General features: G+C 34.8%; 1 long non-coding RNA gene across 1 annotated transcript in view; it reads right to left on the bottom strand.

Annotated features, from left to right (window-relative positions):
- LOC309620840 overlaps positions 1-26,258 on the bottom strand; it is a 387,201-nt gene that overhangs the window by 57,669 nt on the left and 303,274 nt on the right. The gene's annotated exons all lie outside the window — the stretch shown is intronic.

Genomic DNA, 26,258 nt, shown 5'->3' with positions numbered 1-26,258 from the left:
GAGGGATTTATATTAATTATTCTTTAAAAGTTTGGTAGAATTCACCTGTGAAGCCATCTGGTCCTGGACTTTTCTTTGTTGGGAAGTTTTTTTATTACTGATTCCACCTCCTTACTAGTAATTAGTCTGTTCAGATTTTTTTTCTTCATGATTCAGTCTTGGTAGATAGTGGGGGATTTCAATGCTTGACTTTCAACAATGGATAAATCATCTAGACAGAAAGAAATATTGGACTTAAACTACATGTTAGACCAAATGGACATAACATTTACAGAACATTCGATCCCAAAGCAGCAGAATACACATTCTTCTGAAGTGCAAACAGGACATTCTTCAGGATAATCATATGTTAGGCCACAGAACAAGTCAATAAATTTAAGAAGATTGAAATCATCCCCCATCATCTTTTCAAAACACAATGGTATGAAACTAGAAATCAATTACAAGAAAACTGGAAAATTCATTAATATGTGGAGATTAAACAACATGCTACTGAATGATCAATGAGTCAAAGAAAAGAAAAAAGATAAATCAAAAAATATCTTGAGACAAATGAAAATGGAAATACAACAAACCACAACTTATGGGATACAGCAAAAGCAGTTCTGAGGGAAGGTAATAGTGAAGAAGCCTATGTTAAGAAAAAAGAAAGAGCTCAAATAAAGTAATCTAACTTTACATTTAAAGGAACTAGAAAAGAAAGAACAAGGTAAGACCAAGTTAGTAGAACAAAGGAAATAACAAAGATTAGAGCAGATATAAATGAAAAAAGGTACTAAAAAGACAATAGAAAAGATCAATGAAACCAAGAGATATATTTTTAAAAAATATAAACAAAATAGACAAATCTTTAGCTAGATTCACCAAGAAAAGAGAGATCTCATATAGCCAAGATATGGAAGTGACAAAACAGAAACAGACTCACAGATACAGAGAATAAACTAGTAGTTACCAGAGGAGAGAAGGGTGTGGGGAGGGGTGAAATAGGTGAAGGGGATTAAGAAGTACAAACTACCAGTCATAATATAAATAAGTTACAGGGATGTAATGTACAGCACAAGAAATATTTTATAATAACTTTGTATGGTGTATAATCTATAAAAACGTCAAATCACTATGTTATACACCTGAAACTAATATAATATTGTTAAGTCAACTATACTTTAATTAAAAAAATCAAATAAATAAAACTGGAAATTAAAAAGGAAATATTACAACTGATACCACAGAAATACAAAGGATCAAAAGAGACTGCTATGAACAAGTATATGTCAACAAATTGGACAGTGCAGAATAACTGGTTAAATATCTAGAAACATACAATATACCCACACTGAATCATGAGGAAATGGTTTTGATGTTATACAAGTACATAAGTTGTCAGCGTTCAAGGAAGCTGGGTGAAGGGTACACAGGACTTTACATACAGTACAATTCTGATACCTAGACACTGACCTCCTTTGTCTCCCATTTTAAAGGGAGTTTGAGTTGATTTTCTATCACTTGTAATTGGAAGAGAACTCACCAATACAGTGTGCCATTGCAGTAAAAACTAGATAAATATTTTCTTAGTATTATTTTTGAGTGTGCTACAAAAGAAATAAAAGAAAGGGAAATATTCTTTTCCTTTCTCTTCTTCTTCTTCCTCTTCTTTTTTTCTTTTTTTTTAGTGCATAGATGGCTTGGAAGCAAAAAAACCCAAAATGTTCAGAAGCTAGAAACAAAAAGGTTTACGTTCTCCAAAATAAGGGAGAAAAACTTATTTTTACTTTCAGTATCATCTCATCCCTTGTGACTTAAAGCTTAGGATGTAACAGATTACATGAGTAGGGGACATACTGGGACCAAGGCAGGAGGTGAGATCTGATCAGAGATCCCACCATATCCTCAAGTGGACTATGTTCATGCTCTCCCTCAGAATTCCTAATTATAAGTTTGCTCACACATCTTTGGATATTGAATTCACACTATTAGTATAGCTTGAAAACTCCAAGCCAAAATTTCAGTGTGAAAAAATGCAGTGCCCAGGTATATGGCAAAAAGAGGTACACACACTTTCTGGAAGAACACACTTTAATGAAGGCCTCAATGATTCTCCAGATAAAATTACAAAGAACATTGGACATATAACATCTCAATAAAATAATAAAATTATGATTTTTAAAATTTTTTTTTTAAATTACAAAAAGCATGAAGTCACAATACAAATAAATCACTAAGCATATGAAGAAACAGCCACAATAAGTGAGAATCAGAAACTAGAGAATATAATAATTATAGATATTGAAGTTTTTACATTCAGAATATTAAAAAGTTTATATACATTTATTAAGGAAATAAATGGTGGAATAAAAAAAAATATGAGACAATCAAGATGAGAAAAAAACAGAACTTGTAGAAGTAAAAATATGTAATTACTAAAATTAAATCTCTTAAAAACTCAACAGTTGACATAATCACTAGATATAACAAAGCCAAAGAGAGAAATTGTAAATGAAAAAAATAGAGCTAAAGAAATTAGAATACAATCAGAGGGACAAATACATGTTAAAACATTAATAATCATGAAGATTAGTGTGAGAAGATCCAATTATATCTGATCACATATGAAATAATGCTTAGGTTGACAGCTGATATCTGAACAGCAACTAGGAAGCCACAAGACAGTAAAATGATGTCTACAAAGTACTGAGAGAAAAAAAAAAATGACAACTGAGAATTGTATTCTCATTGAAATAAACATTCAAGGACAAGTTAAATAAAGATCAATATAAGGAAACCAAAGAAAGCAAAAGAAAGGAAATTATTTTAAAAAAAGAAGTTGATGAAATAGAAAATAAAGGTACAATAGTGAAAATCAATAAAGACGAAAATTGGTTCTCTGAAAACACTAATAACATTAAACAAATTCTTTAAAGAAGCGGGAAAAAAGGAGAGAAGGTGCAAATAACCAACATTAGGAATGAAAAAAGGAACATTACTTATAAAGCAGAGATTTAAAATACAAAACAATATTTTGAAGAATTTCATGCCAACAAATTTGAAACCTAGGTAAAATAGGGAAAAATTCAAGGAAAAATATTCAATTACCAAAGGTAAATAAATAAGAATTACAAACATGAATGACCAAATGGTGTTACAAATTCTGACCAACATTCAATGAACAGAGAATTCCATACTTAAACAAAATTTTCAGAAAAGAAAGAAACTGGAATACTCCTATGTCCCTTTATGAAGATAGCATAACCATTACAACAAAACCAAAAAAGGACAGTGTAAGAAAGAAAATTTTCTGGCCAAACACACTTATGAACATAGAGAGATAACAGTCCTGAACAACATATTAGCAAATTAAACCTAACAATGTATTAAAAAATAACACATTATGTCCAAATTAAGTTTTCTCCATGAATACAAAGGCAGTTCAACATCTAGTTAATAATACTGTAATATATACTTGAAATTTTTTAAGAGATTAGACCTTAATTGTTCTCACAGAGAAAAAAAAATAATAACTATGTGAAGTGATGGATATGTTAATTGGCTTGATTGTGGTTATCATTTCACAATGTATATGTATTGATCTTTCAAAACATCACATGGTATACCTTAGTTAAATGCAATTTTCATGTCAATTATACATCAATAAACCTGGAAAAAAATTAAAGTATTTCTTAGTTTAGAATTTGAAAACAATTTGTTTGACATAAATTATTTACATAACACAGTTCAGATCTTTCTGTAATTAGCTGTGTGTTTTCCATTCATAGTAGTCTGACATTGCTTCCACTGTTATTCTTTTGTGTGTGTGTGCATTTTCTTCCAATTTTTAGAATTTAGTTGTAAACATACTCTCTCTGTATGTATATATATTTTGTGTGTCTTGTTTTTCCATTTACATACTTTAAATACTTTCCACATTAGTACATAGTCTGATATTTCAACATAATATTCAATTTAGTGTATTTACTATAACTTTGGTCATGTCTCTGTAATGAATATTAGGCTCATTTTTCTTTTTTTTTAGAGGAAAGTTTGGAGTTATAAGTGGTGTTCTGAATACAATAAATAACATTTTCTCCCAAAAAAAGAAATTAAAATTGTAAAATTTCAATCATCTTTAAAAATGCAGAAAAGTCATTTAATAAAATTTATGATAAAAGGAAAAATCTTAGAAACTTATGGGTTGAAGGGGATTGATAAAGGGCATCTCACAAAAATTTAGAGCTAACATCATAATTGTGAAATCTTAACAACATTCCTCTTAAAATCAAGAACAAGACTCACCATATTTTTCAATATTGTTGTGGTGGTTCTGGTCAGTACAGTAAAAAATAAAGTATGGAAGAAATCAGAGAAACAAAAGACTGATGATGCTATTTCCTACATAAAACCTCAAAAGAATCAACAGAAAAATTGTTGTAATTAATAAGAAAATTTAGCAAAGTTGCCCTGTATGTGGTTAATATACCAAAGTCCACTGACTTCTATATTTAACAGCAGATATTTTTAAATGCATTATTTAAAAAGGTGAAATTTAGCATTCTGTTTCTTTGCAGCTCAAAGCAGCTTGAGATAGATGAGTTAGAAAATTTGGATAATAAACAAATTCATCTTAGAGCCACTAAGACAACAAGGACTACAGGGGCTAAGATTCTGAAGAAGAATGAACTTTGGAGAGGCGAGCTGAGTTCAGTTTCTTTTCCCCTGGGGACGTTTGCCAGTTCTGGATGCAGGCAAGAGGCTGAAAATCTGAGCTAGTGCTATAACAGAGCCATTGTTAAGGAATTGAGAAACATATCTACAGTATGATCCAGCCATTCCAATCATAGATAATTGTCCTAGAGAAATGGAAACATGTTCACACAAAACCTGTATACGAATGTTCATAGCAGTTTTATTTGTAATAGCCACAAAATGGAAACAACACAAATTACCTTCAGCAGGAGAATAGTTAAACAAATTCTGGTACATCCATACAATAAAATATTATTCAGCAACAAAAAAGAAAACGATTGATACACAACAATTTGGACAGATATCAAGGGCACTATGCTAAGTGAAAGAAGCCAGATATACATGCTTCCATTTGTACAAAAGATCATAGAAAAATCAAACTAAACATTATTGATAGAAAATAAATCAGTTGTTTCCTGGGGTTGGGGATAGAAGAGAGGGAAAGGATGGAATTATCAAAGGGCATGAGGAAATTTTCAAGGTGATGTATATATTCATTGCCTTGATTGTGGTGACGGTTTAATGGGAGTACATATATAGGTGAAAATTTATCAAAATGCACACTTTAAATATGTGCAATTTATTGTGTCATTTATACCTCAATAAAACTATTGAAAAGAAAGTTAAAGAAAAAAATATAAGTTGTAGGTATGTTTTTAAAAATTTATTTGTGTGTGTTACAACACAATAAAAAGTTTATTTTAAAAGTAATTTAGAGTAATCTCTGAAAACTGAGCATATTTATCTAATTTTAAAGCCAAATATGACCCAAATTTTAAGCATGTATGACAGATTCTTTCAATAAACTTTAATATGCTATAAACTGGTATATATTTAGCTAGTTATTGCATTTGAATTAAATTCTTGCTTTTATGCCATGATCTGGAATGTTATTTTATTTGAAATACAAAGTAGTTAACAATGAAAACTCACCATATATCACTATAAACCATCATTCTGTGTAATAACAATCTAGTCTTTCATCCTTATAAGTGAGCATGTGGCTCTTCTTCCCTTTGCATAATATGTTTCTCTGAAACACTCATAAGAGTGTACGTTATTTAACATATACACAGTATTGTGTAACATTTCTCTTTGGAAGTAAACTTGCTTTTTATTCATGTAAAATTCATTGGGAAGTGTGCTTTGGTTGAACCCAGCTCAAAACTGTAGTCTTCCCACTCCTTGATTAAAGTTCATTTACTCTGAACTTATGAGTTTAATTTTTATTTTGCTTAAACTTTTTTGCATTATGCCTAGAAAAAGTTAGAACTACCTTTCTAATGCAGTGATTCTAAACCATCTTACCTACCACAAAATACATTGTGGGTCATGTTTACATTTATACAGATGGAGACCTATGTATAACTCTGCTTCCTCCGCCACCATTCAAAAAAGTTTATCAGTATGCAAGTACTATTTTTATAAAAATAAACTTGAATTCTCTCTACTGTCATAAAAGAAATTCATATGCAAAAATTTTGGTACTTTTATTACTAGCACCAAATTACGTTTGAAAACCCTCACAAATAACTACATACACCAATAGTTAATTGTGAAACACTATTGTGTGCTAATTCTAAGGTTATGAAGTCTATCCTAGTGTTAAACAAAATTTTAGTTTTACAGCAAGAAAAAATTACTTCTGAAATGTCATTTTTAAATATCCTGACTCTTCCTCTTTACCTTTCCTTCCTATCCCATCTCTTCTCTTCTCTTTCCTTCCTTTTCATTTTCATTTTCCTATGCATTTTCTTTTTATTTTTCTTTCCTTTCTCTCAATTTCTTTCCTTTTCTGAACAATACAGTTCTGAAGTCATCAGGTAGGGCAGTGGAAGGTAGCCATCCACACTAGTGAGTTGAGGGGAAGCTGCAGTGGCCTTGATTAGGGTATAAGAGCAGAACTTGGGTGAGAAGGACATCTGTTTAGGAAGGCTCCTGGCACAAGATATCCAAGCTCAAGCAGGATAAAGAAAGCATGTGGAATCAGAGCCCAGGTAGAGTAAGGAGGGTGTCCCCGTGGGAAAGAGAGGGCCTCTTTATGAGTGTCAGCCCAAGCCAGATGAGGAGGGAATTGCATGGCAAGTGGGGTATCCCACTGCTGTGGGAAATCATAGACTGAACCTGGGAGAAGGCATCTCTGTATAGCAAGAGCCTGGCATGGAATGTCAGAGCCCAAGCGAGTTCATAAGGACATCCATGGGGGACAAAGAAATCTTGCAAAGAATAATACAGGGAGATCTTGTGCACCCTTTACCTTCTCCCAAACTGAATATCTTGCATAACTATACTACAATATGAAAACCAATAAAACAACATTGGTACCATTGGTACCATTCTCAGAGCTTATTCAGATTTCACAAAATACATGTGTACCCGTGTGTATTATGTGTGTGTGATTCTATGCAATTTTGTAACATGTGTAGCTTTGTATAACTACAACCACAATCAATATACACAACTGTTCTATCACCATGAGGCAATTTTGCGCTACCTCTTTACAGCTACACTCACTTCCACATCCCTATCTCAATCCCTAACCCCTGGAAACCACTAATCTTTTCTCCACCTCTGTAATACAGTTTATTCAAGATGTTATAAAATGGAATTCTTGAGCTCTATCTAAATTGTTACATGTGTCAAGAATTTGTACATTGCTAGGTAGTAACCCATCATATGGATGTGCCATAGTTTACTTAACCAATCTCCTATTGTAGGACATTTTGTTCATTTCTAGTTTTTGGCTATTATGAATAAAACTGCTATGAATATTGTTGAAAAAGTTTTTTGTGTAGATATAATTTTTCCTTTCTCTGGGATAAATGCCCAGTAATAGCGATTGCTGAGTTGTATAAGAGTTGCATGTTTAGTGTTTTAAGAAACTGTCAAACTATTTTTCAGAGTGATTGTTTCATTTTTCATTCTAACCCAATTTCTTATGCAGCATTTGGTGTTGCCACTTTTTTTTATTTTGTCCATTCTGAGGTGTGTAGTGATATCATTGTGGTTTTAATTTGCATTTCCCTAATGGCTAAAGATGTTAAACATCATGTGCCTATTTGGCATCTTTATATCCTTTTTAGTGAAATCTTTTTCATGTATTTTGCCTATTTTCAAATGAAAGTATTTGTTTTGGTTTTGTTCTTTACTGTTGAATGTAGCTCTCTATATATTCTAGATATAAGTCATTTGTCATTTGTCAGATATATAGTTTGCAAATATTTTCTTCCAGTCTGTAACTTGTCTCTTCATCCTATTAACAAGGTCTTTCACAAAACTTTAATTTCAATGAAATTCAATTTATCTAAGATTTCTTTACCTAGTTCTAGATTCCAAAGATTTTCTCATGTACTTTGTTTTAAATGTTTTATACTTTTAAATATTATGTTTAAGTTAATGATCTATTTTGAGTTAATTTTTCCATGAAATGAGAGATTTAGGCCAATGTTTATTTTTGTACCTATGCATGTCCAATTTAGTACCATTTGTTGAAAAATCTTTCTTTCTCTATTGAATTGCTTTTGCACCTTTGTGGAAAAGAATCAGTTGGCCATACTTACGTGAGTCCATTTCTGTGTTCTCTATTATGTTCCATTGATCTTTGTGTCTATCCCTCCACCAATACCACACAGTCTAGATTACTATAGCTATGTAATGTCTTGAAATCACATAGACTAATTCCTCCCACTTTATTCTTCTTTTTAAAAATTGTATTAACTATTTTAGTTCCTTTACTCTTCTATACACATTTTGGAATAATCTTGCCTATTACTACAGAAATGTTTGGGATTTTGACAGAAATTGTATATCAGTTTGGGGGAGAACTGACATCCTTACAATGCTGACTCTTCCAATCCATGAACATGGTTTATTCTCTGTTAATTTAGATATTCTTTGATTTATTTTATCAGCATTGTGCAATTTTCAGTAAACAAATCCTGTATGTTTTGTTGGAATTATACCTCAGTATTTCTCTTCTTTTTGAGCAATTGTAAATAATACTGTACTTTTAATTTTAGTGTCCACATGTTCATTGTTAGTATATAGATATATAATTCATTTTAAAAAATTTTATATTGCATCCTATGACCTTGCTGAACTCACTTATTTCTAAGAGCTTGATTTTGCAGACTCCTTAGGATTTTCAATGTAGACAATTGTGTTATCTGCAAATTGGGAAATTCTATTTCATTTTTTCTTTCCAATCTGTATGCTTTGTATTTCCTTTTCATGCCTCACTGTGGCTGGCTAGAATATCCAGTATCACACTAAATAAGAATGGTAAGAGTGATTATGCTTGCCTTGATACCTTAAGTGGAAGCATTCAGTCTTTTACCACTAAGTATAATGCTAGCCATAGGTTTTATAGATACGCTTTATCAACTTGAGAAAATTTCTCTATATTCCCATATTGCCAGGAGGTTTTTCTCTATAATAAATGAGTGTTGAATTTTTCAAATGCTTTTTCTTCATTTATTGATGCAATCATGTAGTTTTTTTCCTTTAATCTCTTGATATGGTGGATTTCATTGATTGATTTTCAAATGATGAACCATTCTTGTACACCTGAAATAAATCCCACGTGGACATGGTATATTATTTTTTTTTTTCAAATTGCTGAAATTGGCTGATATTTTATTGAGAATTTTTTCTGTAAGTTCATGAGAGATATTGATCAGTAGTTTTCTTGGTTTGTAGTATCTCTTCTGGTTTTGTTATCTGGATAATATTGACCTCATAAAATGCATTAGGAAGTGTTTCATCTTGGTTGAATTTTGATAGTTTGTGATTTTTGAGAAATGTGTCCATTTTTCCTAAGTTATCAAGTTTATGTGTGTAGAGTTGCTTGCAGTATTCCTTTATAATCCTTCTAATGGCTTCAGGATCTGCATTGATGCTTCATATTTCATTCCTGATATTGGTGATTTGTGTTTTCTGTCTTTTTATATTTGTCAGACTTGCTAGAGGATTATCCATTTAAAAAAAATTTTTCTTTAAAGAACCAGTGCTTTCCATCATTGATTTTTTCTCTACTGTTCTCCTGTTTTCAATTTTCCTGGTTTCTGTTCTAGTCTTTACTATTTCCTCCTTCTGCTTGCTTTGCATTTCTTTTTCTTTTTCTAATTTCTTGAAGTAGGAACTTAGATTATTGATTTGAGGTGTATACTTTTTATATGTAAGAATGTAGTGCTGTAAATATCCCACTCAGCACTGTTTTAGTTTTACATATTTTGATACGTTGTATTTATATTGTATTCAGTTCCACATATATTTTTTAAATTTCCCTAAGACTTCTTTGACGCATGGATTGTTTAGGACTGTGTTTTTTAATTTCCAAGTGTTTCAAGATTTCCCTCTTCTCTTTCTGGTCTTGTCTTCTAATTTAATATCATTATGATTAGAGAACATACTCTGCATGATTTTAACTCTTTTAAATTTGTTGAGGTTTGACTGTGACTCAGGATATGGTCTACCCTGGAGAACATTCTGTGGGCACTTGAAAAGAATGTGCATTCTTCTGTTATTGGGTGATTATTCTATTATATTGATGATACCATGTTGGTTGATGGTGTTATTCAGTTCTGTATCTTTGATAATTTTTTGGTCTAGTTTTTCTGTAAATTGTTGCAAGTGTAGTTTTGTAGTCACAAACTATACTTGTGGATTTGTTTATTTCATCTTTCAGGTCTAACAGTTTTGTTTCATGTGTTTTGAAGCTGTGTTGTTTGACACATTCACATTTAGGATCCCTCTGTCTTTTGATGGATTGATTATTTTAGCAGTATGTAATGTCCCTCTTTGTCCCTAATAACTTCCTTTGTTCTGGAGTCTACTTTATGTAACATTCACATAGTTACTCTTGTTTTTTTTAAATCAATGTTACCATATTCTATCTTTTTTTATTTTCAAACTACTTATGTTGTTATGTTTGAAATGGGTTTCCTGTATACAACAGACTCAAGTCATGTTTGTTTGTCTGTTTGTTTAAACACCCCTGCCAATCTTTTCCTTTTAATTTTGTATTTAGACAGTTTACACTTAAAGTAATTATCAATATACTAGGGCTTAATTCTGCCATTTTATTATTTGTTTTCTCTTTATTTCCTCTCTTTCACATTCCTATTTCTCTTCTCTTACCTTTCTGTGAGTTACTTGAATAATTTTTATTCCACCTTGATTTATTTATATTGCTTTGAGTATATTATTTTGTATTGCTTTCTTAGTCGTTGCTCTAGGTAACAACACATACAACTCATCTCATCTTACTAATATTGACATTTTATTACTTAAAGTGAACTATTAAAACATGGCTTCTCTCAGTCTCTTTGTCCTCCCCCATCTTTGGTGGCACCACTACTATGGTTGATTGGGCCCACCAATCATGGGTCTCCAATTATGGGTCTCCTAATTCTCTACTGGCTTTTGTCTTTCCCAGACATTTGGCCAGAGGAAGCAGGCTTTTCTGGGTGTTTTGTTTTGTTTCAACTATGTCGTTGGTCATTCAGATTTGCAGGTCTTTGTGGTTCCCAGTCTGGAATACAGGAGAGATAAAAGGAAAATCCAGGAAACTCACTGCATTGTCATTCCTCGAATTCTGAGGTCTTCAGGCAGTCCACCTTCTTCTTTCCATCTTTCAGAGTTCTTTAATGATTGTCTGTTGAATTATTTCCAGGTTATTTTGTTGTGTTTAGGGGGCAGGAACAGGGAAAAGTGACTCCCCATCAACTTTCCTGGACTGGAATACACCACACACACACACACACACACACACACACACACACACAGCTGATTCTTGTTAGTCAAGGTAGTTTTTTATAAAGTTGCCACAAATACTGAATTAGCAAATAGCGAATCATTGCTGTGAGAGAAAAATAAAGGGTTATGTTCCTCTCAGCCCAATTTGTCAACCAATCAATACATAAACTTATCTTTGGTGTGTTTCTGTACAGACACCTTATTTAATATATATTGTTGATCCATTAACATTGAACTCACAGCCAACACCACAAAAACTCCTGAACAAAGCTTATCTAACATATTTTAAGCTCACCCAATGTCTCTGTAAGGTACATGATACCTCTCTTTTGCTTAGAAACAGTAGACAGCACTTCAGCACTATGCTTGGGGGCCATTTTAAGCAGTGAAATTACCAGAAAACTAACAAAAATGCAAAAAACATAATACTAAGTAGATATGAAAAAGATACATGTTTATAGTATGAGAGCTAGAACAAGAAGGTAGAGTGTTGTCTTGTTCTACCTCAGCCAGGAAGGTGTACCATTGGTGACTCAAATTTTTCACTACTCTGTGCATGAATATATTCTTAAATGATTGTGAAAGTGTCATGAGTATTGATTTTGGGTTTACAAATAAATTTAGTACGTAGTCCAATTTTGCAAACAAGAATCTGTGAATAATGAGAATTAACTATATACAGCTAGGATTACACTTACAGTTAGGATTATGTATATTATATATTCATGTATTTTACATATATTTATATATTAAACTTTACAATATATTGTTATTTCAGTTACTGTTATTATTATTATTTTAGTCAGTATTCATTTATATCATTTATATTAACACACATGTTACCCTTTATGTTGCCTTTCATTTCTTCCTATATTTCCATCTTTCTGAATAGGATCATTTTCCTTCATAAAGAACTCTATCATTTCTTTAGTAAGATTCCAGTTCTGTTAGTATGGAAACATATTTATATTATCTTAATCTTTGATAGTTTTTTTTTTTTTTTTTTTGCTTGGTGTAGAATTCTAAGTTTTTTTCAGCATTTTAAATATGTAATTCTATTATCTTATAATTTCCATTGTATCTGTTGAGAAGTCTTATTTCTCCTTGAAGAAATGTGTCTTTTGTTCTTTTTTTTTTTTTAAACATCTTTATTGGAGTATAATTGCTTTACAATTTTGTGTTAGTTTCTGCTTTATAACAAAGTGAATCAGTTATACATATACATATGTTCCCTATCTCTTCCCTCTTGCATCTCCCTCCTTCCCGCCCTCCCTATCCCACCCCTCTAGATGGTCACAAAGCACCGAGCTGATCTCCCTGTGCTATGTGGCTGCTTCCCACTAGCTATCTATTTTACATTTGGTAGTGTATATATGTCCATGACACTCTCTCACCCTGTCACATCTTACCCCTCCCCCTCCCCATAACCTCAAGTCCATTCTCTAGTAAGTCTGTGTCTTTATTCCCATCTTGCCACTAGGTTCTTCATGACCTTTTTTTTTTTCCCTTAGATTCCATATATATGTGTTAGCATACTGTATTTGTTTTTCTCTTTCTGACTTACTTCACTCTGTATGACAGACTCTAACTCCATCCACCTCACTACAAATACCTCCATTTCATTTCTTTTTCTGGCTGAGTAATATTCCATTGTATATATGTGCCACATCTTCTTTATCCATTCATCTGATGATGGACACTTAGGTTGCTTCCAGGTCCTGGTTATTGTAAATAGAGCTGCAATGAACATTTTAGTATATGACTCTTTTTGAATTATGGTTTTCTCAGGGTATATGCCCAGTAATGGGATTGCTGGGTCGTATGGCAGTTCTATTTTTAGTTTTTTAAAGAACCTCCATACTGCTCTCCATAGTGGCTGTATCAATGTACATTCCCACCAACAGTGCAAGAGGGTTCCCTTTTCTCCACACCCTCTCCAGCATTTATTGATTCTAGATTTTTTGAAGATGGCCATTCTGACCGGTGTGAGATGACATCTCATTGTAGTTTTGATTTGCATTTCTCTAATGATTAATGATGTTGAGCATTATTTCATGTGTCTGCTGGCAATCTGTATATCTTCTTTGGAGAAATGTCATTAAGGTCTTCTGCCCATTTTTGGATTGGGTTCTTTTTTTTTTTGGTATTGAGCTGCATGAGCTGCTTGTAAATCTTGGAGATTAATCCTTTGTCAGTTGCTTCATTTGCAAATATTTTCTCCCATTCTGAGTGTTGTCTTTTAGTCTTGTTTATGGTTTCCTTTGCTGTGCAAAAGCTTTTAAGTTTCATTAGGTCCCATTTGTTTATTTGTGTTTTTATTTCCATTTCTCTAGAAGCTGGGTCAAAAAAGATCTTGCTGTGATTTATGTCATAGAGCATTCTGCCTATGCTTTCCTCTAAGAGTTTGATAGTATCTGGCCTTACACTTAAGTCTTTAATCCATTTTGAGTTTATCTTTGTGTATGGAGTCAGGGAGTGTTCTAATTTCATACTTTTACATGTATCTGTCCAATTTTCCCAGCACCACTTAGTGAAGAGGTTGTCTTTTCTCCACTGTATATGCTTGCCTCCTTTATCAAAGATAAGGTGACCATATGTGAGTGGGTTTATCTCTGGGCTTTCTATCCTGTTCCATTGAACTATATTTCTGTTTTTGTGCCAGTACCAAACTGTCTTGATTATTGTAGCTTTGTAATATAGTCTGAAGACAGGGAGCCTGATTCCCCCAGCTCCATTTTTCGTTCTCAAGATTGCTTTGGCTATTCGAGGTCTTTTCTGTTTCCATACAAATTGTGAAATTTTTTGTTCTAGTTCTGTGAAAAATGCCAGTGGTAGTTTGATAGGGATTGCATTGAAACTGTAGATTGCTTTGGGTGGTAGACTCATTTTCACAATGTTGATTCTTCCAATCCAAAAACATGGTATATCTCTCCATCTATTTGTATCATCTTTAATTTCTTTCATCAGTGTCTAGTAGTTTTCTGCATATGGGTCTTTTGTCTCCTTAGGTAGGTTTATTCCTAGATATTTTATTCTTTTTGTTGCAATGGTAAACGGGAGTGTTTTCTTAATTTCACTTTCAGATTTTTCATCCTTAGTGTATAGGAATGCAAGAGATTTCTGTTTATTAATTTTGTATCCTGCTACTTTACCAAATTCATTGAATAGCTCTAGTGGTTTTCTGGTAGCATCTTTAGGATTTTCTATGTATAGTATCATGTCATCTACAAACAGTGACAGCTTTACTTCTTCTTTTCCGATTTGGATTATTTTTATTTCTTTTCTTCTCTGGTTGCTGTAGCTAACACTTCCAAGACTATGTTGAATAATAGTGGTGAGAGTGGGCAACCTTGTCTTGTTCCTGATCTTAGTGGAAATGGTTTCAGTTTTTCATCATTGAGGACGATGTTGGCTGTGGGTTTGTCATATATGGCCTTTATTATGTTGAGGAAAGTTCCCTCTATGCCTACTTTCTGCAGGGCTTTTATCATAAATGGGTGTTGAATTTTGTCAAAAGCTTTCTCTGCATCTATTGAGATAATCATATGGTTTTTCTCCTTCAGTTTGTTAATATGATGTATCACGTTGATTGATTTGCGTATACTGAAGCTTCCTTGCATTCCTGGAATAAACCCCACTTGATCATGGTGTATGATCCTTTTAATGTGCTGTTGGATTCTGTTTGCTAGTATTTTGTAGAGGATTTTTTCATCTATGTTCATCAGTGATATTGGCCTGTAGTTTTCTTTCTTTGTGACATCTTTGTCTGGTTTTGGTATCAGGGTGATGGTGGCCTTGTAGAATGAGTTGGGGAGTGTTCCTCCCTCTGCAATATTTTGGAGGAGTTTGAGAAGGATAGGTGTTAGCTCTTCTCTAAATGTTTGATAGAATTCACCTGTGAAGCCATCTGGTCCTGGGTTTTTGTTTGTTGGAAGATTTTTAATCACAGTTTCAATTTCAGTGCTTGTGATTGGTCTGTTCATATTTCCTATTTCTTCCTGGTTCAGTCTCGGCAGGTTGTGCATTTCTAAGAATCTGTCCATTTCTTCCAGGTTGTCCATTTTATTGACATGGAGTTGCTTGTAGTAATCTCTCATGATCGTTTGTATTCCTGCAGTGTCAGTGGTTACTTCTCCTTTTTCATTTCTAATTCTATTGATTTGAGTCTTCTCTCTTTTTCTTCATGAGTCTGGCTAATGGTTTATCAATTTTGTTTATCTTCTCAAGGAACCAGCTTTTACTTTTATTGATCTTTGCAATCATTTCCTTCATTTGTTTGTCATTTATTTCTGATCTGATCTTTATGATTTCTTTCCTTCTGCTAGCTTTGGGGGTTTTTTATTCTTCTTTCTCTAATTGCTTTAGGTGCAAGTTTAGGTTGTTTATTCGAGATGTTTCCTGTTTCTTGAGGTAGGCTTGTATTGCTATAAACTTCCCTCTTAGAACTGCTTTTGCTGCATCCCATAGGTTTTGGGTCGTCATGTTTCCATTGTCATTTGTTTCTAGGTATTTTTTGATTTCCCCTTTGATTTCTTCAGTGATCACTTCATTATTAAATAGTGTATTGTGTAGCCTCCATGTGTTTGTATTTTTTACAGATCTTTTCCTGTAATTGATATCTAGTCTCATAGCATTGTGGTCGGAAAAGATACTTGATACGATTTCAATTTTCTTAAATTTACCAAGGCTTGATTTGTGACCCAAGATATGATCTATCCTGGAGAATGTTCCATGAGCACTTGAGAAAAATGTGTATTCTGTTGTTTTTGGGTGGAATGTCCTATAAATATCCATTAAGTCCATCTTGTTTTATGTATCATTTAAAGCTTGTATTTCCTTATTTATTTTCATTTTGGATGATCTGTCCATTGGTGAAAGTGGGGTGTTAAAGTCTCCTTCTATGATTGTGTAGCTGACGATTTCCCCTTTTATGCCTGTTAGTATTTGCCTTATGTATTGAGTTGCTCCTCTGTTGGGTGCATAAATATTTACAATTGTTATACCTTCCTCTTGGATCGATCCCTTGATCATTATATAGTGTCCTTCTTTGTCTCTTGTAATAGTCTTTATTTTAAAGTCTATTTTTTCTGATATGAGAATTGCTACTCCAGCTTTCTTTTGATTTCCATTTGCATGGAATATCTTTTTCCATCCCCTCACTTTCAGTCTGTATGTGTCTCTAGGTCTGAAGTGGGTCTCTTGTAGACAGCATATATATGGGTCTTGTTTTTGTATCCATTCAGCCAGTCTGTGTCTTTTGGTGGGAACATTTAATCCATTTACATTTAAGGTAATTATCGAAATGTATGTTCCTATTCCCATTTTATTAAATATTTTGGGTTTGTTATTGTAGGTGTTTTCCTTCTCTTGTGTTTCTTGCCTAGAGAAGTTCCTTTAGCATTTGTTGTAAAGCTGGTTTGGTGGTGCTGAACTCTCTCAGCTTTTGCTTGTCTGTAAAGGTTTTAATTTCTCCATCACATCTGAATGAGATCCTTGCTGGGTACAGTAATCTTGGTTGTAGGTTTTTCTCCTTCATCACTTTAAGTGTATCCTGCCACTCCCTACTTGCTCTCAGAGTTTCTGCTGAAAAATCAGCTGTTAACCTTATGGGGATTCCCTTGTGTGTTATTTGTTGTTTTTCCCTTGCTGCTTTTAATATGTTTTCTTTATATTTAATTTTTGATAGTTTGATTAATATATGTCTTGGCGTGTTTCTCCTTGGATTTATCCTATATGGGACTCTCTGTGCTTCCAGGACTTGATTAACTATTTCCTTTCCCATATTAGGGAAGTTTTCAACTATAATCTCTTCATATATTTTCTCAGTCCCTTTCTTTTTCTCTTCTTCTTCTGGGACCCCTATAATTCGAATGTTGGTGCATTTAATGTTGTCCCAGAGGTCTCTGAGACTGTCCTCAGTTCTTTTCATTCTTTTTTCTTTATTCTGCTCTGCAGTAGTTATTTCCACTATTTTATCTTCCAGGTCACTTATCCGTTCTTCTGCCTCAGTTATTCTGCCTTTGGTCCTGTCTAGAGTATTTTTAATTTCATTTATTGGGTTTTTCATTGTTGCTTGGTTTCTCTTTAGTTCTACCTCCTTGTTAAATGTTTTTTGCATTTTGTCTATTCTATTTCCAAGATTTTGGATCATCTTTACTATCATTATTCTGAATTCTTTTTCAGGTAGACTGCCTATTTCCTCTTCATTTGTTAGGTCTGGTGTGTTTTGACCCTGTTCCTTCATCTGCTGTGTGTTTTTCTGTCTTCTCATTTTGCTTATCTTACTGTGTTTGGGGTCTCCTTTTCACAGGCTGCAGGTTCGTAGGTCCCGTTGTTTTTGGTATCTGTCCCCAGTTGCTAAGGTTGGTTCAGTGGGTTGTGTAGGCTTCCTGGTGGAGTAGACTAGTGCCTGTGTTCTGGTGGATGAGGCTGGATTTTATCTTTCTGGTGGGCACATCCACATCTGGTGGTGTGTTTTGGGGTGTCTGTGGCCTTTTTATGCTTTTAGGCAGCCTCTCTGCTAATGGATGGGGCTGTGTTCCTGTCTTGCTAGATGTTTGACATAGGGTGTCCAGCATTGTAGCTTGCTGGTCGTTGAGTGAAGCTGGGTCTGATGTTGAGATGGAGATCTCTGAGAGATTTTCGCCATTTGGTATTACGTGGAGCTGGGAGGTCTCTTGTGGACCAGTGTCCTGAAGTTGGCTCTCCCACCTCAGAGACACAGCCCTGATGCCTGGCTGGAGCACCAAGAGCCTTTCATCCACACAGCTCAGAATAAAAGGGAGATAAAATAGTAAGAAAGAAAGAAAGAAAGAAAGTGGATAAAATAAAATAAAATAAAATAAAACTATTATATTAAAAAATAAGAAAAAAATTATTTAGAAAATATTTATTAAGAAATTTTTTTTTAATTTTTTAAAATAAATTTATTATTTTTTTATAATAAAAAATAAGAAAAAGTTAAGAAAACCATTTATTAAGTAAAATTTTTTTTTAATTTTTTAAAATAAAAAATATGAAAAAACTCATTAAGAAAAAAATTTTTTTACTTTTTAAAATAGAAAATAAGAAAAAAATTATTAAGAAAACATTTATTAAGAAAAACAATTTTTTAAGTTAAAAAAAAAAAAAAAAAGGACAGACCGAACCCTAGGATAAATGGTGAAAGCAAAGCTATACAGACAAGATCTCACCCAGAAGCATACACATGTACACTCACAAATAAAGGAAAAGGGGAAAAATTAATATATCCTCCTCCCAAAGTCCACCTCCTGAATTTGGGATGATTCGTTGTCTATTTAGTTATTCAACAGATGCAGGTACATCAAGTTGTTTGTGGAGCTTTAATCCGCTGCTTCTGAGGGTACCTGGAGAAATTTCCCTTTCTCTTCTTTGTTCGAACAGCTCCTGGGGTTCCGCTTTGGATTTGGACCCACCTCTGCATGTAGGTCGCCTGAGGGCGTCTGTTCTTCACTCACACAGGACGGGGTTAAAGGAGCAGCTGATTCGGGGGCTCTGGCTCACTCAGGTGGGGGGGAGGGAAGGGTACAGATGCGGGGCGAGCCTGCGGCAGCAGAGGCCGGCGTGACGTTGCACCAGCCTGAGGCGCACCATGCGTTCTCCTGGGGAAGCTGTCCCTGGATCACGGGACCCTGGCAGTGGCGGGCTGCACAGGCTCCCGGGAGGGGCGGTGTGGATAGTGACCTGTGCTCGCACACAGGCTTCTTGGTTGCGGCAGCAGCAGCCTTAGCATCTCATGCCCGTCTCTGGGGTCCGCGCTGATAGCCACGGCTCACACCCGTCTCTGGAGCTCGTTTAGGCGGCGCTCTGAATCCCCTCTCCTTGTGCACCACGAAACAAAGAGGCAAGCAAAAGTCTCTTGCCTCTTTGGCAGCTGCAGAGTTTTTCCCGGACTCCGTCCCGGCTAGCTGTGTTGGACTAACCCCTTCAGGCTGTGTTCACTCTGCCAACCCCAGTCCTCTCCCTGCGATCCGACTGAAGCCCGAGCCTCAGCTCCCAGCCCCCGCATACCCCGGCGGGTGAGCAGACAAGCCTCTCGGGCTGGTGAGTGCTGGTCGGCACCGAGCCTCTGTGCGGGAATCTCTCCACTTTGCACTCCGCACCCCTGTTGCTGCGCTTTCCTCCGTGGCTCCGAAGCTTCCCCCCTCTGCCATCGGCAGTCTCCGCCCGTGAAGGGGCTTCCTAGTGCGTGGAAACCTTTCCTCCTTCACAGCTCCCTCCCACTGGTGCAGGTCCCGTCCCTATTCTTTTGTCTCTGTTTTTTCTTTTTTCTTTTGCCCCACCCAAGTACGTGGGGAGTTTCTTGCCTTTTGAGTGGTCTGACGTCTTCTGCCAGCGTTCAGTGGGTGTTCTGTAGGAGCAGTTCCACGTGTAGATGTATTTCTAATGTATCTGTGGGAAGGAAGGTGATCTCTGCGTCTTACTCTTCCGCCATCTTGCCCAGACCCCGTGTCTCTTGTTCTTACTGCTTTTAAGATTTTCTCTTTATCATTGATTGCCAACAGGCTTGCTATGATGAATCTAGGTACAATCTTCTCTTCATTTATCTTGCTTAGATTGGTAGGTTTTCTTGAATCTGTGACCTATTGTCTTCAGTCTGTTCTTTTCCAGTTTTATTAAGATATAATTGACACCTAGCAGATATAAGTTTGAGGTGTAACATGTGATATATATATAATTACCACAATAGGAACACCTCCATCTCCTCATATATTTATCATTTGTTTGTGTGTGTGTGATGATAATACTTCAGATCTACTCTCTTAGCAACTTTCAAGTATATAATACAGTATTCTTAATTATAGTCACTCTGCTATAACTAGATTCTCCGGACTTATTCATTTAAAAATGGAAGTTTGTAGATTAAACTCCATTTAAAGTTATTACATGGCTTCCCTGGTGGTGCAGTGGTTAAGAATCCATCTGCCAATGCAGGGGACATGGGTTTGAGCCCTGTTCCGGGAAGATTCCACATGCCGCAGAGGAACTAAGCCTGTGCGCCACAACTACTGAGCCTGCATTCTAGACCCCATGAGCCACAACTACTGAGCCCCACATGACACAACTACTGAAGCCCACATGCCCTAGAGCCCATGCTCTGTAACAAGAGAAGCCACCCAATAAGAAGCCCACGCACAAAGAGTAGCACCCACTTGCTGCAACTAGAGAAAGCCTGCATGCAGCAGCAAAAACCCAATGCAGCCAATAATAAATAAATAAATAAATAAATTTATTAAAAATAAATAAATAAATAAAATTATGAAAAAACAATGGCTATATTGCCCTGTGCTGTACAATATATCCTTGTTGTTTATCTATTTTATACATAGTAGTTTGTATCTCTTAATCCCGTATCCCTATCTTGCCCCTACCCCCTTCATTCTCCCCAGAGGTAACCACTAGTTTGTTTTCTATTATCTGTGAGTCTGTTTCTGTGTTGCTATATTCATTTGTTTTATATTCCACATATAAGTGATAATATACAGTATTTGTCTGACTTATTTCACTGAGCATAATACTCTCCAAGTTCATCCATGTTGTTGCAAATGGCAGAATTTCATTGTTTTTTATGGTTGAGTAATATTGCATTATATATATATATATATATATATATATATATATATATATATATATATACCATATCTTCTTTATCCATTCATCTGCTGATGGACATTTGGGTTGCTTCCATATCTTGGCTATTGTAAATAACACTGCTATGAACATTGGGGTTCAGTATCTTTCTGAATTAGTGTTTTCATTTTATTTGGATATGTACCCAAGAGTGAAGTTGCTGGATCACATGGTAGTTCTATTTTTAGTTTTTGGAGGAAGCTCCATACTGTTTTCCATAGTGGCTGCAACAGTTTGCCTTCCCACCAACAGTGTGCAAGGGTTCTCTTTTCTCCACATCCTCTCCAACATTTGTTATTTGTAGACTTTTTGATAATAGCCATTCTGACAGGTGTGAGGTGAAATTTCATTGTTGTTTTGATTTGCAGTTCCCTAATAACTAATAATGTTGAGCATCTTTTTATGCACCTGATAGCCATCTGTATGTCTTCTTTGGAAAAATGTCTATTCAGATCTTCTGCACATTTTTTAATCAGGTTTTTTTTTTGATATTGAGATGTATGTGTTTTTTATATATTTTGGATATTAACCCCTTATTGATCATATCATTTGCATATAATTTAAATGGAGTATAATCTGTAAAAATATTGAATCACTATGCTGTACACCTGAAACTAATATATTATAAATCTACTATATTTCAATAAAGATTTTTTTTTTTTTTTTTTTTTGGAAAGCTGCCTTTTATCAGGATGCCAGCAGTTTGGGGAGATGGTGGATGCAGTGTCCCCCAGAAACCACCTCTGAAGATTCTGCTCCGTCATGAAAGCTTTTTTTTTTTTTTTTAATTTAAATTTTATTAATTTATTTATGGCTGTGTTGGGTCCTCGCCTCCGCGCGAGGGCTCTCTCCAGCCGCGGCAAGCGGGGGCCACTCTTCATCGCGGTGCGCGGGCCTCCCACCATCGCGGCCTCTCCTGCTGCAGAGCACAGGCCCCAGAAGCGCAGGCTCAGTAATCGTGGCCCACGGGCCCAGCTGCTCCGCGGCATGCGGGATCCTCCCAGACCAGGGCTCAAACCCGTGTCCCCCGCACCGGCAGGCAGACTCTCAACCACCGCGCCGCCAGGGAAGCCCAATAAAGATATTTTTAATGGAAGCTTTTAAACATTTTTTAAATTTTACTTTAAACTTAGATATGCTATATGTCAATTATACCTTAAAAATACTGTACAAAAGGGAAGAGATATGGGAACATATGTATATGTATAACTGATTCACTTTGTTATAAAGCAGAAACTAACACACCACTGTAAAGCAATTATACTACAATAAGGATGTTAAAAAAAATACTGTACAACAACGGATTGAAGATTTCAGTTCACAGATTCAAGAAACCCTACCAAATGTAAGCAAAATAAATTTTTTAAAAATGTACCTAGATTCATGAAAGTAAGCCCTTTGACCAACATCTCTCTGTTTCACCCACCCTGCAGCTCCTGGCAACCACCTTTCTACTCTGTTTCTATGAGTTTGGCTTTTTTAGATTTCATATATAAATGAGAACTTATCGCATTTTTGTTTCTTTGTCTAATTTTTTCTCTTAGCATAATGGCCTCAATATCCATTCATGTTGTTGCAAAAGGCAGGGTTTCCTTTTTTCCTTTAATCCATTTTGGAAAATTCTTGGACAATATCTCTTTCTCCTTCTCTCGCTGTCCTTTGCTCCTTTGGGACTGTAATTACACATACATCAAATATTTTTAATTTGTCCCTTATGATCTCTTCTGTATTTCCCATGCCTTTTTTCTCTCTATGCTTCTGTCTAGATATTTTCAATTATTTTCCAGCTCACTAATCATCTCTGCTGCTGTACACAATCTGTTGTTATACTTTGTTCTTAATTATTTTATTTTTCTGTCTGAGAATTACTATTTTATTTTCCTTAAATGCCAGTGTTCTGGAGAAATTCTTCAGTTTTGTCACCTATTGTCTTGAATATACTAATAACGGGTATTTCATATTCTACCTGATAACTCTAATATCTCAGTCATTTGTGAATCTATTTGTATCATTTGTTCTTTTTTATTCTATTTCTTGGCATTTCTGTTTTGTTTTAGTTTTTAATACTAGACAGTGTGTATGCTAAATTTTTGAGACTCTGTATAATGTTCTCTTCCTCCAGAGAAGGTTTTGCTTATCCTCTGATAAGCAGATACAGTGGTATCGGATCATCTTAAACAAGCAAGAACTGGGATTACTGGAGTTTTGGTGTCAGCTTTGTAAGACTTCTGCTAACTCTGGTTCATTTCTACTTCTAGGATGAAGTCCTCCCCAGGGACCCACTGAGATGCTGAGGTTTCACTGGGGCATTTCCTCCTTGGCAGGTGGTTAACTGAAATTTTTATCTTCTTAAGACTCTCTGAAGTTTTCATTCTGCCCTTCAGACCTTTCTTCTTGTTTCTTACCCTCCTGCTTTGCACAGTTCAAGAATTTGGCAAATGTTTAGAAAGGGAAAACTGGCAGTATGTCAGGCTCAGTTTGATGTACCTCCTTTCTTACTAGGTTTTTACTGGCTGTTCAAAGCAAACTCAAACTCCAATTTTTGTCTCTCTTGAACGATAAGTTCGCCAAAAGTTGTGCTTGTTTCTCTCTCTTTTGGCAGCAGCCCTATGTTCTGGCTTTTTGCTAGAACAACAGACTAAGAATAAGCAAACACTGTAGAAATCTCTCTCACTACTCTGTGATTCTCTTCTCCCTGTTACCCCATTGTTTGATAGTTTCAAAAATATTTTTAGTACACTATCTAGATTTCTGATTGTTATGAGTGGGAGGATTGGTCTACCTCAAGCTATGCTATCATAGCCTGAAGAAATCTCATAACTTGCTTAATTTGTATATAGTTGTAAAGTGGTTCTCTGTTATTATCCTCTCTTAAAATGATACTTCATTCTTTGTAACAAATTTTCACATCAATCAAAGCATTTTATGTATATATGACGGTAATATTTATTAACCATGTATTTTAAGTATTTTGTAAGGGTAAGACTTTTATAATTGTGGGCATTTTTTTTACTTTTAATTGTTTCATTCACATCAAAGTGAAACTCCAAGTATAGCTTTTGGAGGGAATGTTGACAATTTCCTCCATTTGTTTTCATCAGTTATATATGTATATTAAGTGTCACCATAAGAATACATAGCGACTAGTTATAACACAAGCTCTTCTTAGGTATGGACCATTAACCATACACTGAAGTAATGAACCTAATTGCAGAATTATAAAGTGATGTAAATTTTGTAGAACTTCATATATCATGGATTTATGTTTGGTGACAGTTCTGAAATGAATTTGTTCAGCAGGAAGAGATTATGGTAGTGCCAGTTAGTCTTCCTTCTCAAGCCCCCCATTACCTTTAATTATGATGAAAAACTAGAAAATAAGAAGGTCAATATGAAATATTTCTCATTTGAGAAGCATGCTAGTGAATAGCCAAAAGGCAAAAAGCTTTAAGAAAAGGTCAAATTAAATCAAAAATTTTGACGAAAATAATGAGTGAATGAATGAATGAGTGACCAAGTTGTAGGAATCAAGTAACAACAGCTCATCCCCCATCCTTAGCATATTTACACTCTTGTAAAGATTTAATTTTCTTAAGTGAATGTCAGTTAAGTCTCATACATGGCTGTTTAGTTTGGTATCTAATTCTACATGCATTACAGAGTAGTTGATGGGGTCAAAGTTATTTGACCGTCATCCTGAAAATAAGGTAAATGTTTAAATTTTTTTTTCCTACACTCATTTTGTCTACTGAGTGTCTAAAAAAATGTATTTTCAGCAAAAATTCTTACCATATAATTAAAATATTAATTCTGCCTTCTATTACATAAATATGAATATATATACATATATCATCTATTTATGTGTACAATATATATTTTGTTCTTCATGCAAATATATGTATCATTTGTCTACATATAGAATTACATATTCTTTCTATTTCTGTTAAAACTACTTCAGGGAATTTAAGCCAAATCTTCCTAGAGCAGTTACTTTTTATGATAGAACGATGACAGCAAAATAAACAGTGTCATTGTTGAAAGGAATGTCAAGCTACTTTTGAATTGATTAAACAGCAACTGATGTCCTCAAGGAGTCTAGCGTATTATGACCCTGCCCTGCCAATCTGTTTAGCTACTGATGCTTCACAATATGGGGTCAGAGTGGTGATTTCTCACATAATGCCAAATGACCTAGAAAAGCCTGTAGCATTTGAATTGTGAACACTTGCTAAAGAATTGGGCACAGATGGGGAGTTTTTACCTTATATGTTTGGATTTGTTGTCATTAAATTATTGAATGTCACTTCTATGTATACTTTAGCCATCATGAGAAAATCTATGGTGCTGAGACTTTAACGTCTGTTGGGGTCTTTCTCAATTTGATATGCTCCACTTTGGCTTGAACTTGGTATTTATTGTAGTACACGTGATTCTAACAATCTGAAGAAGAAGGAGGAAAAAAAAAAAAAAACCTTGAAAGACTTACTAACCAAAGATGTTCTAAAAGCCACCTTTCCCTAAGAGGGAGAAAAATCTTGGATATAAATATAGTAGTGGAAAAAGGGGTAAAGAATTTGATAGGTCTTAATAATCATTTTTCTACATTCTTGCTTATATAGAATAGTTATTTCACAGTGTCATGTGAAAAAGCATCTTAAATAAAAGCAAATGGTACAAAGGATGCCAAGGGGCATGTGCAAGACATCAGGATAAAGCAGTTTCTGAGTGTTTACAGGATTGTCAGTGAGAGGAAAGTCAATAGGCACAGTGAATAATATTTGACTTTATAGATGATTAAGGGCAAATGTTGAGAGCAATGTACAGAAAAACAGATACCTAGTTTCAATGAAGGGGGACAGAAGTCGTTGCTCTACCTAATGCTACATATCATGTTGAAAATGAGCCTATTAGAATACAGGCAGCAAAGGGGATTTCTGCTGAGATTAAAGAGGTTTTTCTTAGGGTCAGAAAAGCCAAGAAAATGTGAATGGCAATTAACAGACACAAGGTTTAGTTTAGTTTAATTAAAATAAATGGTGGGGGAGAAATGAGTGCCTCTGAATGGCAAATGGGGGAGGCAGCTAACTGAGAGAGTAACAAGGCATATTATCTGG

The sequence above is a fragment of the Balaenoptera borealis genome, assembly GCF_965194805.1.
Source record: "Balaenoptera borealis genome assembly, chromosome: X".
NCBI classification, from domain to species: Eukaryota; Metazoa; Chordata; class Mammalia; order Artiodactyla; family Balaenopteridae; genus Balaenoptera; species Balaenoptera borealis.
The sequence above is the reverse complement of the archived record's forward strand: the minus strand, read 5'-3'. Positions and strand labels throughout refer to the sequence as shown.